Genomic DNA, 15,609 nt, shown 5'->3' with positions numbered 1-15,609 from the left:
TCCAATCAACAGCCCCTACAACCACAAAAAGGAATGGAGTCATTAGCATTTATGGTTTGTAAATGGCACCCAGAATTATGTTGCACGAAGCACAATTTCACATCATTCTGGGTTCATTTGTGTGAAAACAAGGTCCAATCAGGCTGAAACGTTACAGGAAGGTAGAATCTATTGAGTTGTAAGTGATCTGAACGTTTCATGATGATAGCACTTTCCTAAGGGGGTCAAACCATGTCCCAAAGGTCCCCGGATCTGGTGTCAATTTAAAGAAGTAGTCCAGTTACACATTTGTGGGCTTATAACTTGGCTTCTGAATGTCCTAGAGAGATCAGGTTTGTTTTAATTTACTCCAATCAACAGCCCCTACAACCACAAAAAGGAATGGAGTCATTAGCACTTATGGTTTGTAAATGGCACCCAGAATTATGTTGCACGAAGCACAATTTCACATCCTTCTGGGTCCATTTTTGTGAAAACAAGGTCCAATCAGGCTGAAACGTTACAAGACGGTAGAATCTATTGAGTTGTAAGTGATCTGAACTTTCCATGATGATCGCACATTCCTATAGGGGGTCAAACCATGTCCCAAAGGTCACCGGGCCTGGTGTCACTTTAAAGAAGTAGTCCAATTACACATTTGAGGGCTTATAACTTGGTTTCTGAATGTCCTAGAGAGATCAGGTTTAATTTAGAGTACTCCAATCAACAGCCCCTACAATCCTCAAAAAGGAATGGAGTCATTAGCACTTATGGTTTTTAAATGGCACCCAGAATTATTTTGCACGAAGCACAATTTCACATCATTCTGGGTCCATTTGTGTGAAAACAAGGTCCAATCAGGCTGAAACGTTACAAGAAGGTAGAATCTATTGAGTTGTAAGTGATCTGAACGTTTCATGATGATCGCACATTCCTATTGGGGGTCAAACCATGTCCCAAAGGTCACCGGGCCTGGTGTGACTTTAAAGAAGTAGTCCAGTTACAACTTTGTGGGCTTATAACTTGGCTTCTGAATGTCCTAGAGAGGTCAGGTTTGTTTTAGTGTACTCCAATCAACAGCCCCTACAACCACAAAAAGTAATGGAGTCATTAGCACTTATGGTTTGTAAATGGCACCCAGAATTATGTTGCACGAAGCACAATTTCACATCATTCTGGGTCCATTTGTGTGAAAACAAGGTCCAATCAGGCTGAAATGTTACAGGAAGGTAGAATCTATTGAGTTGTAAGTGATCTGAACGTTTCATGATGATAGCAATTTCCTAAGGGGGTCAAACCATGTCCCAAAGGTCACCGGATCTGGTGTCAATTTAAAGAAGTAGTCCAGTTACACATTTGTGGGCTTATAACTTGGCTTCTGAATGTCCTAGTGCGATCAGGTTTGCTTTAGTGTACTCCAATCAACAGCCCCTACAACCACAAAAAGGAATGGAGACATTAGCACTTATGGTTTTTAAATGGCACCCAGAATTATGTTGCACGAAGCACAATTTCACATCATTCTGGGTTCATTGGTGTGAAAACAAGGTCCAATCCGGCTGAAACGCTACAAGAAGGTAGAATCTATTGAGTTGTAAGTGATCTGAACGTTTCAAGATGATCGCACATTCCTATAGGGGGTCAAACCATGTCCCAAAGGTCACCGGGCCAAGTGTCACTTTAAAGAAGTAGTCCAGTTACACCTTTGTGGGTTTATAACTTGGCTTCTGAATGTCCTAGAGAGGTTAGGTTTGTTTTAGTGTACTCCAATCAACAGCCCCTACAACCACAAAAAGGAATGGAGTCATTAGCACTTATGGTTTGTAAATGGCACCCAGAATTATGTTGCACGAAGCACAATTTCACATCATTCTGGGTTCATTTGTGTGAAAACAAGGTCCAATCAGGCTGAAACGTTACAGGAAGGTAGAATCTATTGAGTTGTAACTGATCTGAACGTTTCAAGATGATCGCACATTCCTATAGGGGGTCAAACCATGTCCCAAAGGTCACCGGGCCAAGTGTCACTTTAAAGAAGTAGTCCAGTTACACCTTTGTGGGCTTATAACTTGGCTTCTGAATGTCCTAGAGAGATCAGGTTTGTTTTAGTATACTCAAATCAACAGCCCCTACAACCACAAAAAGGAATGGAGTCATTAGCACTTATGGTTTGTAAATGGCACCCAGAATTATGTTGCACGAAGCACAATTTCACATAATTCTGGGTCCATTTGTGTGAAAACAAGGTCCAATCAGGCTGATACGTAACAAGAAGGTAGAATCTATTGAGTTGTAAGTGATCTGAACGTTTCATGATGATAGCACTTTCCTAAGGGGGTCAAACCATGTCCCAAAGGTCACCGGATCTGGTGTCAATTTAAAGAAGTAGTCCAGTTACACATTTGTGGGCTTATAACTTGGCTTCTGAATGTCCTAGAGAGATCAGGTTTGTTTTAATGTACTCCAATCAACAGCCCCTACAACCACAAAAAGGAATGGAGTCATTAGCATTTATGGTTTGTAAATGGCATCCAAAATTATGTTGCACAAAGCACAATTTCACATCATTCTGGGTTCATTTGTGTGAAAACAAGGTCCAATCAGGCTGAAACGTTACAGGAATGTAGAATCTATTTAGTTGTAAGTGATCTGAACGTTTCATGATGATAGCAATTTCCTAAGGGGGTCAAACCATGTCCCAAAGGTCACCGGGCCTGGTGTGACTTTAAAGAAGTAGTCCAGTTACACCTTTGTGGGCTTATAACTTGGCTTCTGAATGTCCTAGAGAGGTCAGGTTTGTTTTAGTGTACTCCAATCAACCGCCCCTACAACCACAAAAAGGAATGGAGTCATTAGCACTTATGGTTTGTAAATGGCACCCAGAATTATGTTGCACGAAGCACAATTTCACATCATTCTGGGCCCATTTGTGTGAAAACAAGGTCCAATCAGGCTGAAACGTTACAGGAAGGTAGAATCTATTGAGTTGTAAGTGATCTGAACGTTTCATGATGATAGCCCTTTCCTAAGGGGGTCAAAACATGTCCCAAAGGTCACTGGATCTGGTGTCAATTTAAAGAAGTAGTCCAGTTACACATTTGTGGACTTATAACTTGACTTCTGAATGTCCTAGAGAGATCAGGTTTGTTTTAATGTACTCCAATCAACAGCCCCTACAACCACAAAAAGGAATGGAGTCATTAGCATTTATGGTTTGTAAATGGCACCCAGAATTATGTTGCACGAAGCACAATTTCACATCATTCTGGGTTCATTTGTGTGAAAACAAGGTCCAATCAGGCTGAAACGTTACAGGAAGGTAGAATCTATTGAGTTGTAAGTGATCTGAACGTTTCATGATGATAGCACTTTCCTAAGGGGGTCAAACCATGTCCCAAAGGTCACCGGATCTGGTGTCAATTTAAAGAAGTAGTCCAGTTACACATTTGTGGGCTTATAACTTGGCTTCTGAATGTCCTAGAGAGATCAGGTTTGTTTTAATTTACTCCAATCAACAGCCCCTACAACCACAAAAAGGAATGGAGTCATTAGCACTTATGGTTTGTAAATGGCACCCAGAATTATGTTGCACGAAGCACAATTTCACATCATTCTGGGTCCATTTTTGTGAAAACAAGGTCCATTCAGGCTGAAACGTTACAAGACGGTAGAATCTATTGAGTTGTAAGTGATCTGAACTTTCCATGATGATCACACATTCCTATAGGGGGTCAAACCATGTCCCAAAGGTCACCGGGCCTGGTGTCACTTTAAAGAAGTAGTCCAATTACACATTTGAGGGGTTATAACTTGGTTTCTGAATGTCCTAGAGAGATCAGGTTTAATTTAGTGTACTCCAATCAACAGCCCCTACAACCTCAAAAAGGAATGGAGTCATTAGCACTTATGGTTTTTAAATGGCACCCAGAATTATTTTGCACGAAGCACAATTTCACATCATTCTGGGTCCATTTGTGTGAAAACAAGGTCCAATCAGGCTGAAACGTTACAAGAAGGTAGAATCTATTGAGTTGTAAGTGATCTGAACGTTTCATGATGATCGCACATTCCTATTGCGGGTCAAACCATGTCCCAAAGGTCACCGGGCCTGGTGTGACTTTAAAGAAGTAGTCCAGTTACAACTTTGTGGGCTTATAACTTGGCTTCTGAATGTCCTAGAGAGGTCAGGTTTGTTTTAGTGTACTCCAATCAACAGCCCCTACAACCACAAAAAGTAATGGAGTCATTAGCACTTATGGTTTGTAAATGGCACCCAGAATTATGTTGCACGAAGCACAATTTCACATCATTCTGGGTCCATTTGTGTGAAAACAAGGTCCAATCAGGCTGAAATGTTACAGGAAGGTAGAATCTATTGAGTTGTAAGTGATCTGAACGTTTCATGATGATAGCAATTTCCTAAGGGGGTCAAACCATGTCCCAAAGGTCACCGGATCTGGTGTCAATTTAAAGAAGTAGTCCAGTTACACATTTGTGGGCTTATAACTTGGCTTCTGAATGTCCTAGAGCGATCAGGTTTGCTTTAGTGTACTCCAATCAACAGCCCCTACAACCACAAAAAGGAATGGAGACATTAGCACTTATGGTTTTTAAATGGCACCCAGAATTATGTTGCACGAAGCACAATTTCACATCATTCTGGGTTCATTGGTGTGAAAACAAGGTCCAATCCGGCTGAAACGCTACAAGAAGGTAGAATCTATTGAGTTGTAAGTGATCTGAACGTTTCAAGATGATCGCACATTCCTATAGGGGGTCAAACCATGTCCCAAAGGTCACCGGGCCAAGTGTCACTTTAAAGAAGTAGTCCAGTTACACCTTTGTGGGTTTATAACTTGGCTTCTGAATGTCCTAGAGAGGTTAGGTTTGTTTTAGTGTACTCCAATCAACAGCCCCTACAACCACAAAAAGGAATGGAGTCATTAGCACTTATGGTTTGTAAATGGCACCCAGAATTATGTTGCACGAAGCACAATTTCACATCATTCTGGGTTCATTTGTGTGAAAACAAGGTCCAATCAGGCTGAAACGTTACAGGAAGGTAGAATCTATTGAGTTGTAACTGATCTGAACGTTTCAAGATGATCGCACATTCCTATAGGGGGTCAAACCATGTCCCAAAGGTCACCGGGCCAAGTGTCACTTTAAAGAAGTAGTCCAGTTACACCTTTGTGGGCTTATAACTTGGCTTCTGAATGTCCTAGAGAGATCAGGTTTGTTTTAGTATACTCAAATCAACAGCCCCTACAACCACAAAAAGGAATGGAGTCATTAGCACTTATGGTTTGTAAATGGCACCCAGAATTATGTTGCACGAAGCACAATTTCACATAATTCTGGGTCCATTTGTGTGAAAACAAGGTCCAATCAGGCTGATACGTAACAAGAAGGTAGAATCTATTGAGTTGTAAGTGATCTGAACGTTTCATGATGATAGCACTTTCCTAAGGGGGTCAAACCATGTCCCAAAGGTCACCGGATCTGGTGTCAATTTAAAGAAGTAGTCCAGTTACACATTTGTGGGCTTATAACTTGGCTTCTGAATGTCCTAGAGAGATCAGGTTTGTTTTAATGTACTCCAATCAACAGCCCCTACAACCACAAAAAGGAATGGAGTCATTAGCATTTATGGTTTGTAAATGGCATCCAGAATTATGTTGCACAAAGCACAATTTCACATCATTCTGGGTTCATTTGTGTGAAAACAAGGTCCAATCAGGCTGAAACGTTACAGGAATGTAGAATCTATTTAGTTGTAAGTGATCTGAACGTTTCATGATGATAGCAATTTCCTAAGGGGGTCAAACCATGTCCCAAAGGTCACCGGGCCTGGTGTGACTTTAAAGAAGTAGTCCAGTTACAACTTTGTGGGCTTATAACTTGGCTTCTGAATGTCCTAGAGAGGTCAGGTTTGTTTTAGTGTACTCCAATCAACAGCCCCTACAACCACAAAAAGTAATGGAGTCATTAGCACTTATGGTTTGTAAATGGCACCCAGAATTATGTTGCACGAAGCACAATTTCACATCATTCTGGGTCCATTTGTGTGAAAACAAGGTCCAATCAGGCTGAAATGTTACAGGAAGGTAGAATCTATTGAGTTGTAAGTGATCTGAACGTTTCATGATGATAGCAATTTCCTAAGGGGGTCAAACCATGTCCCAAAGGTCACCGGATCTGGTGTCAATTTAAAGAAGTAGTCCAGTTACACATTTGTGGGCTTATAACTTGGCTTCTGAATGTCCTAGAACGATCAGGTTTGCTTTAGTTTACTCCAATCAACAGCCCCTACATCCACAAAAAGGAATGGAGACATTAGCACTTATGGTTTTTAAATGGCACCCAGAATTATGTTGCACGAAGCACAATTTCACATCATTCTGGGTTCATTTGTGTGAAAACAAGGTCCAATCCGGCTGAAACGCTACAAGAAGGTAGAATCTATTGAGTTGTAAGTGATCTGAACGTTTCAAGATGATCGCACATTCCTATAGGGGGTCAAACCATGTCCCAAAGGTCACCGGGCCAAGTGTCACTTTAAAGAAGTAGTCCAGTTACACCTTTGTGGGTTTATAACTTGGCTTCTGAATGTCCTAGAGAGGTTAGGTTTGTTTTAGTGTACTCCAATCAACAGCCCCTACAACCACAAAAAGGAATGGAGTCATTAGCACTTATGGTTTGTAAATGGCACCCAGAATTATGTTGCACGAAGCACAATTTCACATCATTCTGGGTTCATTTGTGTGAAAACAAGGTCCAATCAGGCTGAAACGTTACAGGAAGGTAGAATCTATTGAGTTGTAACTGATCTGAACGTTTCAAGATGATCGCACATTCCTATAGGGGGTCAAACCATGTCCCAAAGGTCACCGGGCCAAGTGTCATTTTAAAGAAGTAGTCCAGTTACACCTTTGTGGGCTTATAACTTGGCTTCTGAATGTCCTAGAGAGATCAGGTTTGTTTTAGTATACTCAAATCAACAGCCCCTACAACCACAAAAAGGAATGGAGTCATTAGCACTTATGGTTTGTAAATGGCACCCAGAATTATGTTGCACGAAGCACAATTTCACATCATTCTGGGTCCATCTGTGTGAAAACAAGGTCCAATCAGGCTGATACGTAACAAGAAGGTAGAATCTATTGAGTTGTAAGTGATCTGAACGTTTCATGATGATAGCACTTTCCTAAGGGGGTCAAACCATGTCCCAAAGGTCAACGGATCTGGTGTCAATTTAAAGAAGTAGTCCAGTTACACATTTGTGGGCTTATAACTTGGCTTCTGAATGTCCTAGAGAGATCAGGTTTGTTTTAATGTACTCCAATCAACAGCCCCTACAACCACAAAAAGGAATGGAGTCATTAGCATTTATGGTTTGTAAATGGCACCCAGAATTATGTTGCACAAAGCACAATTTCACATCATTCTGGGTTCATTTGTGTGAAAACAAGGTCCAATCAGGCTGAAACGTTACAGGAATGTAGAATCTATTGAGTTGTAAGTTATCTGAACGTTTCATGATGATAGCGCTTTCCTAAGGGGATCAAACCATGTCCCAAAGGTCACCGGATCTGGTGTCAATTTAAAGAAGTAGTCCAGTTACACATTTGTGGGCTTATAACTTGGCTTCTGAATGTCCTAGAGAGATAAGGTTTGTTTTAGTGTACTCCAATCAACAGCCCCTACAACCACAAAAGGAATGGAGTCATTAGCACTTATGGTTTGTAAATGGCACCCAGAATTATGTTGCACGAAGCACAATTTCACATCATTCTGGGTCCATTTGTGTGAAAACAAGGTCCAATCAGGCTGAAACGTTACAAGAAGGTAGAATCTATTGAGTTGTAAGTGATCTGAACGTTTCATGATGATCTCACATTCCCATAGGGGGTCAAACCATGTCCCAAAGATCACCGGGCCTGGTGTCACTTTAAAGAAGTAGTCCAGTTACACCTTTGTGGGCTTATAACTTGGCTTCTGAATGTCCTAGAGAGGTCAGGTTTGTTTTAGTGTACTCCAATCAACCGCCCCTACAACCACAAAAAGGAATGGAGTCATTAGCACTTATGGTTTGTAAATGGCACCCAGAATTATGTTGCACGAAGCACAATTTCACATCATTCTGGGCCCATTTGTGTGAAAACAAGGTCCAATCAGGCTGAAACGTTACAGGAAGGTAGAATCTATTGAGTTGTAAGTGATCTGAACGTTTCATGATGATAGCCCTTTCCTAAGGGGGTCAAACCATGTCCCAAAGGTCACTGGATCTGGTGTCAATTTAAAGAAGTAGTCCAGTTACACATTTGTGGACTTATAACTTGACTTCTGAATGTCCTAGAGAGATCAGGTTTGTTTTAATGTACTCCAATCAACAGCCCCTACAACCACAAAAAGGAATGGAGTCATTAGCATTTATGGTTTGTAAATGGCACCCAGAATTATGTTGCACGAAGCACAATTTCACATCATTCTGGGTTCATTTGTGTGAAAACAAGGTCCAATCAGGCTGAAACGTTACAGGAAGGTAGAATCTATTGAGTTGTAAGTGATCTGAACGTTTCATGATGATAGCACTTTCCTAAGGGGGTCAAACCATGTCCCAAAGGTCACCGGATCTGGTGTCAATTTAAAGAAGTAGTCCAGTTACACATTTGTGGGCTTATAACTTGGCTTCTGAATGTTCTAGAGAGATCAGGTTTGTTTTAATTTACTCCAATCAACAGCCCCTACAACCACAAAAAGGAATGGAGTCATTAGCACTTATGGTTTGTAAATGGCACCCAGAATTATGTTGCACGAAGCACAATTTCACATCATTCTGGGTCCATTTTTGTGAAAACAATGTCCAATCAGGCTGAAACGTTACAAGACGGTAGAATCTATTGAGTTGTAAGTGATCTGAACTTTCCATGATGATCGCACATTCCTATAGGGGGTCAAACCATGTCCCAAAGGTCACCGGGCCTGGTGTCACTTTAAAGAAGTAGTCCAATTACACATTTGAGGGCTTATAACTTGGTTTCTGAATGTCCTAGAGAGATCAGGTTTAATTTAGTGTACTCCAATCAACAGCCCCTACAACCTCAAAAAGGAATGGAGTCATTAGCACTTATGGTTTTTAAATGGCACCCAGAATTATTTTGCACGAAGCACAATTTCACATCATTCTGGGTCCATTTGTGTGAAAACAAGGTCCAATCAGGCTGAAACGTTACAAGAAGGTAGAATCTATTGAGTTGTAAGTGATCTGAACGTTTCATGATGATCGCACATTCCTATTGGGGGTCAAACCATGTCCCAAAGGTCACCGGGCCTGGTGTGACTTTAAAGAAGTAGTCCAGTTACACCTTTGTGGGCTTATAACTTGGCTTCTGAATATCCTAGAGAGGTCAGGTTTGTTTTAGAGTACTCCAATTAGCAGCCCACATTATCACTAAAAGGAATGGAGTCATTAGCACTTATGGTTTGTAAATGGCACCCAGAATTATGTTGCATGAAGCACAATTTCACATCATTCTGGGTCCATTTGTGTGAAAACAAGGGCCAATCAGGCTGAAATGTTACAAGAAGGTAGAATCTATTGAGTTGTAAGTGATCTGAACGTTTCAAGATGATCACACTTTCCAAAGAGGGTCAAACCATGTCCCAAAGGTCACCGGATCTGGTGTCAATTTAAAGAAGTAGTCCAGTTACACAATTGTGGGCTTTTAACTTGGCTTCTGAATTTCCTAGAGAGATCAGGTTTGTTTTAATGTACTCCAATCAACATCCCCTACAACCACAAAAAGGAATGGAGTCATTAGCGCTTATGGTTTTTAAATGGCACCCAGAATTGTTGCACAAAGCACAATTTCACATCATTCTGGGTTCATTTGTGTGAAAACAAGGTACAATCAGGCTGAAACGTTACAGGAAGGTAGAATCTATTGAATTGTAAGTGATCTGAACGTTTCATGAATATAGCACTTTCCTAAGGGGGTCAAACCATGTCCCAAAGGTCAGGGGATCTGGTGTCAATTTAAAGTAGTCCAGTTACACATTTGTGGGCTTATAACTTGGCTTCTGAATATCCTAGAGAGGTCAGGTTTGTTTTAGAGTACTCCAATTAACAGCCCCCATTACCACTAAAAGGAATGGAGTCATTAGCACTTATGGTTTTTAAATGGCACCCAGAATTATGTTGCACAAAGCACAATTTCACATCATTCTGGGTTCATTTGTGTGAAAACAAGGTCCAATCAGGCTGAAACGTTACAGGAAGGTAGAATCTATTGAGTTGTAAGTGATCTGAACGTTTCATGAAGATAGCACTTTCCTAAGGGGGTCAAACCATGTCCCAAAGGTCACCGGATCTGGTGTCACTTTAAAGAAGTAGTCCAATTACACCTTTAAGGGCTTATAACTTGGTTTCTGAATGTCCTAGAGAGATCAGGTTTGTTTTAGTGTACTCAAATCAACAGCCCCTACAACCTCAAAAAGGAATGGAGTCATTAGCACTAATGGTTTTTAAATGGCACCCAGAATTATGTTGCACGAAGCACAATTTCACATCATTCTGGGTCCATTTGTGTGAAAACAAGGTCCAATCAGGCTGAAACGTTACAAGAAGGTAGAATCTATTGAGTTGTAAGTGATCTGAACGTTTCATGATGATCGCACATTCCTATTGGGGGTCAAACCATGTCCCAAAGGTCACCGGGCCTGGTGTCACTTTAAAGAAGTAGTCCAGTTACACCTTTGTGGGCTTATAACTTGGCTTCTGAATATCCTAGAGAGGTCAGGTTTGTTTTAGAGTAATCCAATTAACAGCCCCCATTACCACTAAAAGGAATGGAGTCATTAGCACTTATGGTTTTTAAATGGCACCCAGAATTATGTTGCACGAAGCACAATTTCACATCATTCTGGGTTCATTTGTGTGAAAACAAGGTCCAATCAGGCTGAAACGTTACAAGAAGGTAGAATCTATTGAGTTGTAAGTGATCTGAACGTTTCATGATGATCGCACATTTCTATGGGGGTAAAACCATGTCCAAAAGGTCACTGGGCCTGGTGTCACTTTAAAGAAGTAGTCCAGTTACACCTTTGTGGGCTTATAACTTGGCTTCTGAATGTCCTAGAGAGATCAGGTTTGTTTTAGTATACTCCAATCAACAGCCCCTACAACCACAAAAATGAATGGAGTCATTAGCATTTATGGTTTGTAAATGGCACCCAGAATTATGTTGCACGAAGCACAATTTCACATCATTCTGGGTTCATTTGTGTGAAAACAAGGTCCAATCAGGCTGAAATGTTACAGGAAGGTAGAATCTATTGAGTTGTAAGTGATCTGAACGTTTCATGATGATAGCACTTTCCTAAGGGGGTCAAACCATGTCCCAAAGGTCACCGGATCTAGTGTCAATTTAAAGAAGTAGTCCAGTTACACATTTGTGGGCTTATAACTTGGCTTCTGAATGTCCTAGAGAGATCAGGTTTGTTTTAGTGTACTCCAATCAACAGCCCCTACAATCCTCAAAAAGGAATGGAGTCATTAGCACTTATGGTTTTTAAATGGCACCCAGAATTATGTTGCACGAAGCACAATTTCACATCATTCTGGGTCCATTTGTGTGAAAACAAGGTCCAATCAGGCTGAAACGTTACAAGAAGGTAGAATCTATTGAGTTGTAAGTGATCTGAACGTTTCATGATGATAGCACTTTCCTAAGGGGGTCAAACCATGTCCCAAAGGTCACCGGGCCTGGTGTCAATTTAAAAAAGTAGTCCAGTTACACATTTGTGGGCCTATAACTTAGCTTCTGAATGTCCTAGAGGGATCAGGTTTGTTTTAGTATACTCCAATCAACAGCCCCTACAACCACAAAAAGGAATGGAGTCATTAGCAATTATGGTTTTTAAATGGCACCCAGAATTATGTTGCACGAAGCACAATTTCACATCATTCTGGGTCCATTTGTGTGAAAACAAGGTCCAATCAGGCTGAAACGTTACAAGAAGGTAGAATCTATTTAGTTGTAAGTGATCTGAACGTTTCATGATGATAGCACTTTCCTAAGGGAGTCAAACCCTGTCCCAAAAATCACCGGATCTGGTGTCAATTTAAAGAAGTAGTCCAGTTACACATTTGTTGGCTTATAACTTAGCTTCTGAATGTCCTAGAGAGATCAGGTTTGTTTTAGTATACTCCAATCAACACCCCCTACAACCACAAAAAGGAATGGAGTCATTAGCACTTATGGTTTTTAAATGGCACCCAGAATTATGTTGCACGAAGCAGAATTTCACATCATTCTGGGTCCATTTGTGTGAAAACAAGGTCCAATCAGGCTGAAACATTACAAGAAGGTAGAATCTATTGAGTTGTAATTGATTTGAACGTTTCATGATGATAGCCCTTTCCTAAGGGAGTCAAACCCTGTCCCAAAGGTCACCGGATCTGGTGTCAATTTAAAGAAGTAGTCCAGTTACACATTTGTTGGCTTATAACTTAGCTTCTGAATATCCTAGAGAAGTCAGGTTTGTTTTAGAGTACTCCAATTAACAGCCCCCATTACCACTAAGAGGAATGGAGTCATTAGCACTTTTGGTTTTTAAATGGCACCCAGAATTATGTTGCACGAAGCACAATTTCACATCATTCTGGGTTCATTTGTGTGAAAACAAGGTCCAATCAGGCTGAAACATTACAAGAAGGTAGAATCTATTGAGTTGTAAGTGATCTGAACGTTTCAAGATGATCACACTTTCCTAACGGGGTCAAACCATGTCCCAAAGGTCACCGGATCTGGTGTCAATTTAAAGAAGTAGTCCAGTTACACATTTGTGGGCTTATAACGTGGCTTCTGAATGTCCTAGAGAGATCAGGTTTGTTTTAGTATACTCCAATCAACAGCCCCTACGACCACAAAAAGGAATGGAGTAATTAGCACTTATGGTTTTTAAATGGCACCCAGAATTATGTTGCACGAAGCACAATTTCACATCATTCTGGGTTCATTTGTGTGAAAACAAGGTCCAATCAGGCTGAAACGTTACAAGAAGGTAGAATCTATTGAGTTGTAAGTGATCTGAACGTTTCATGATGATCGCACATTCCTATTGGGGGTCAAACCATGTCCCAAAGGTCACCGGGCCTGGTGTCACTTTAAAGAAGTAGTCCAGTTACACCTTTGTGGGCTTATTACTTGGCTTCTGAATATCCTAGAGAGGTCAGGTTTGTTTTAGAGTACTCCAATTAGCAGCCCCCATTACCACTAAAAGGAATGGAGTCATTAGCACTTATGGTTTTTAAATGGCACCCAGAATTATGTTGCACGAAGCACAATTTCACATCATTCTGGGATCATTTGTGTGAAAACAAGGTCCAATCAGGCTGAAACGTTACAAGACGGTAGAATCTATTGAATTGTAAGTGATCTGAACGTTTCATGATGATCGCACATTCCTATAGGGGGTCAAACCACGTCCCAAAGGTCACCGGGCCTGGTGTCACTTTAAAGTAGTCCAATTACACATTTGAGGGCTTATAACTTGGTTTCTGAATGTCCTAGAGAGATCAGGTTTGTTTTAGTGTACTCCAATCAACAGCCCCTACAACCTCAAAAAGGAATGGAGTCATTAGCACTTATGGTTTTTAAATGGCACCCAGAATTATGTTGCACAAAGCACAATTTCACATCATTCTGGGTCCATTTGTGTGAAAACAAGGTCCAATCAGGCTGAAACGTTACAAGAAGGTAGAATCTATTGAGTTGTAAGTGATCTGAACGTTTCATGATGATCGCACATTCCTATTGGGGATCAAACCATGTCCCAAAGGTCACCGGATCTGGTGTCAATTTAAAGAAGTAGTCCAGTTACACATTTGTGGGCTTATAACTTGGCTTCTGAATGTCCTAGAGAGATCAGGTTTGTTTTAGTGTACTCCAATCAACAGCCCCTACAACCTCAAAAAGGAATGGAGTCATTAGCACTTATGGTTTTTAAATGGCACCCAGAATTATGTTGCACGAAGCACAATTTCACATCATTCTGGGTCCATTTGTGTGAAAACAAGGTCCAATCAGGCTGAAACGTTACAAGAAGGTAGAATCTATTGAGTTGTAAGTGATCTGAACGTTTCATGATTACCGCACATTCCTATAGGGGGTCAAACCATGTCCCAAAGGTCACCGGGCCTGGTGTCACTTTAAAGAAGTAGTCCAGTTACACCTTTGTGGGCTTATAACTTGGCTTCTGAATATCCTAGAGAGGTCAGGTTTGTTTTAGAGTACTCCAATTAACAGCCCCCATTACCACTAAAAGGAATGGAGTCATTAGCGCTTATGGCTTTTAAAAAGCACCCAGAATTATGTTGCACGAAGCACAATTTCACATCATTCTGGGTTCATTTGTGTGAAAACAAGGTCCAATCAGGCTGAAACGTTACAACAAGGTAGAATCTATTGAGTTGTAAGTGATCTGAACGTTTCATGATGATCGCACATTCCTATAGGGGGTAAAACCATGTCCAAAAGGTCACCGGGCCTGGTGTCACTTTAAAGAAGTAGTCCAGTTACACATTTGTGGGCTTATAACTTAGCTTCTGAATGTCCTAGAGAGATCAGGTTTGTTTTAGTGTACTCCAATCAACAGCCCCTACAACCACAAAAATGAATGGAGTCATTAGCATTTATGGTTTGTAAATGGCACCCAGAATTATGTTGCACAAAGCACAATTTCACATAGTTCTGGGTTCATTTGTGTGAAAACAAGGTCCAATCAGGCTGAAACGTTACAGGAAGGTAGAATCTATTGAGTTGTAAGTGATTTGAACGTTTCATGATGATAGCACTTTCCTAAGGGGGTCAAACCATGTCCCAAAGGTCACCGGATCTAGTGTCAATTTAAAGTAGTCCAGTTACACATTTGTGGGCTTATAACTTGGCTTCTGAATGTCCTAGAGAGATCAGGTTTGTTTTAATGTATTCCAATCAACAGCCCCTACAATCCTCAAAAAGGAATGGAGTCATTAGCACTTATGGTTTTTAAATGGCACCCAGAATTATGTTGCACGAAGCACAATTTCACATCATTCTGGGTCCATTTGTGTGAAAACAAGGTCCAATCAGGCTGAAACGTTACAAGAAGGTAGAATCTATTGAGTTGTAAGTGATCTGAACGTTTCATGATGATAGCACTTTCCTAAGGGGGTCAAACCATGTCCCAAAGGTCACCGGATCTGGTGTCAATTTAAAATAGTCCAGTTACACATTTGTGGGCCTATAACTTAGCTTCTGAATGTCCTAGAGTGATCAGGTTTGTTTTAGTATACTCCAATCAATAGCCCCTACAACCACAAAAAGGAATGGAGTCATTAGCACTTATGGTTTTTAAATGGCACCCAGAATTATGTTGCACGAAGCACAATTTCACATCATTCTAGGTCCATTTGTGTGAAAACAAGGTCCAATCAGGCTGAAACGTTACAAGAAGGTAGAATCTATTGAGTTGTAAGTGATCTGAACGTTTCATGATGATAGCACTTTCCTAAGGGAGTCAAACCCTGTCCCAAAGGTCACCGGATCTGGTGTCAATTTAAAGAAGTAGTCCAGTTACACATTT

The sequence above is a fragment of the Nothobranchius furzeri genome, chromosome 15 (genome assembly GCF_043380555.1).
Source record: "Nothobranchius furzeri strain GRZ-AD chromosome 15, NfurGRZ-RIMD1, whole genome shotgun sequence".
Lineage (NCBI taxonomy): Eukaryota > Metazoa > Chordata > Actinopteri > Cyprinodontiformes > Nothobranchiidae > Nothobranchius > Nothobranchius furzeri.
This window is presented reverse-complemented; position numbering follows the sequence as displayed.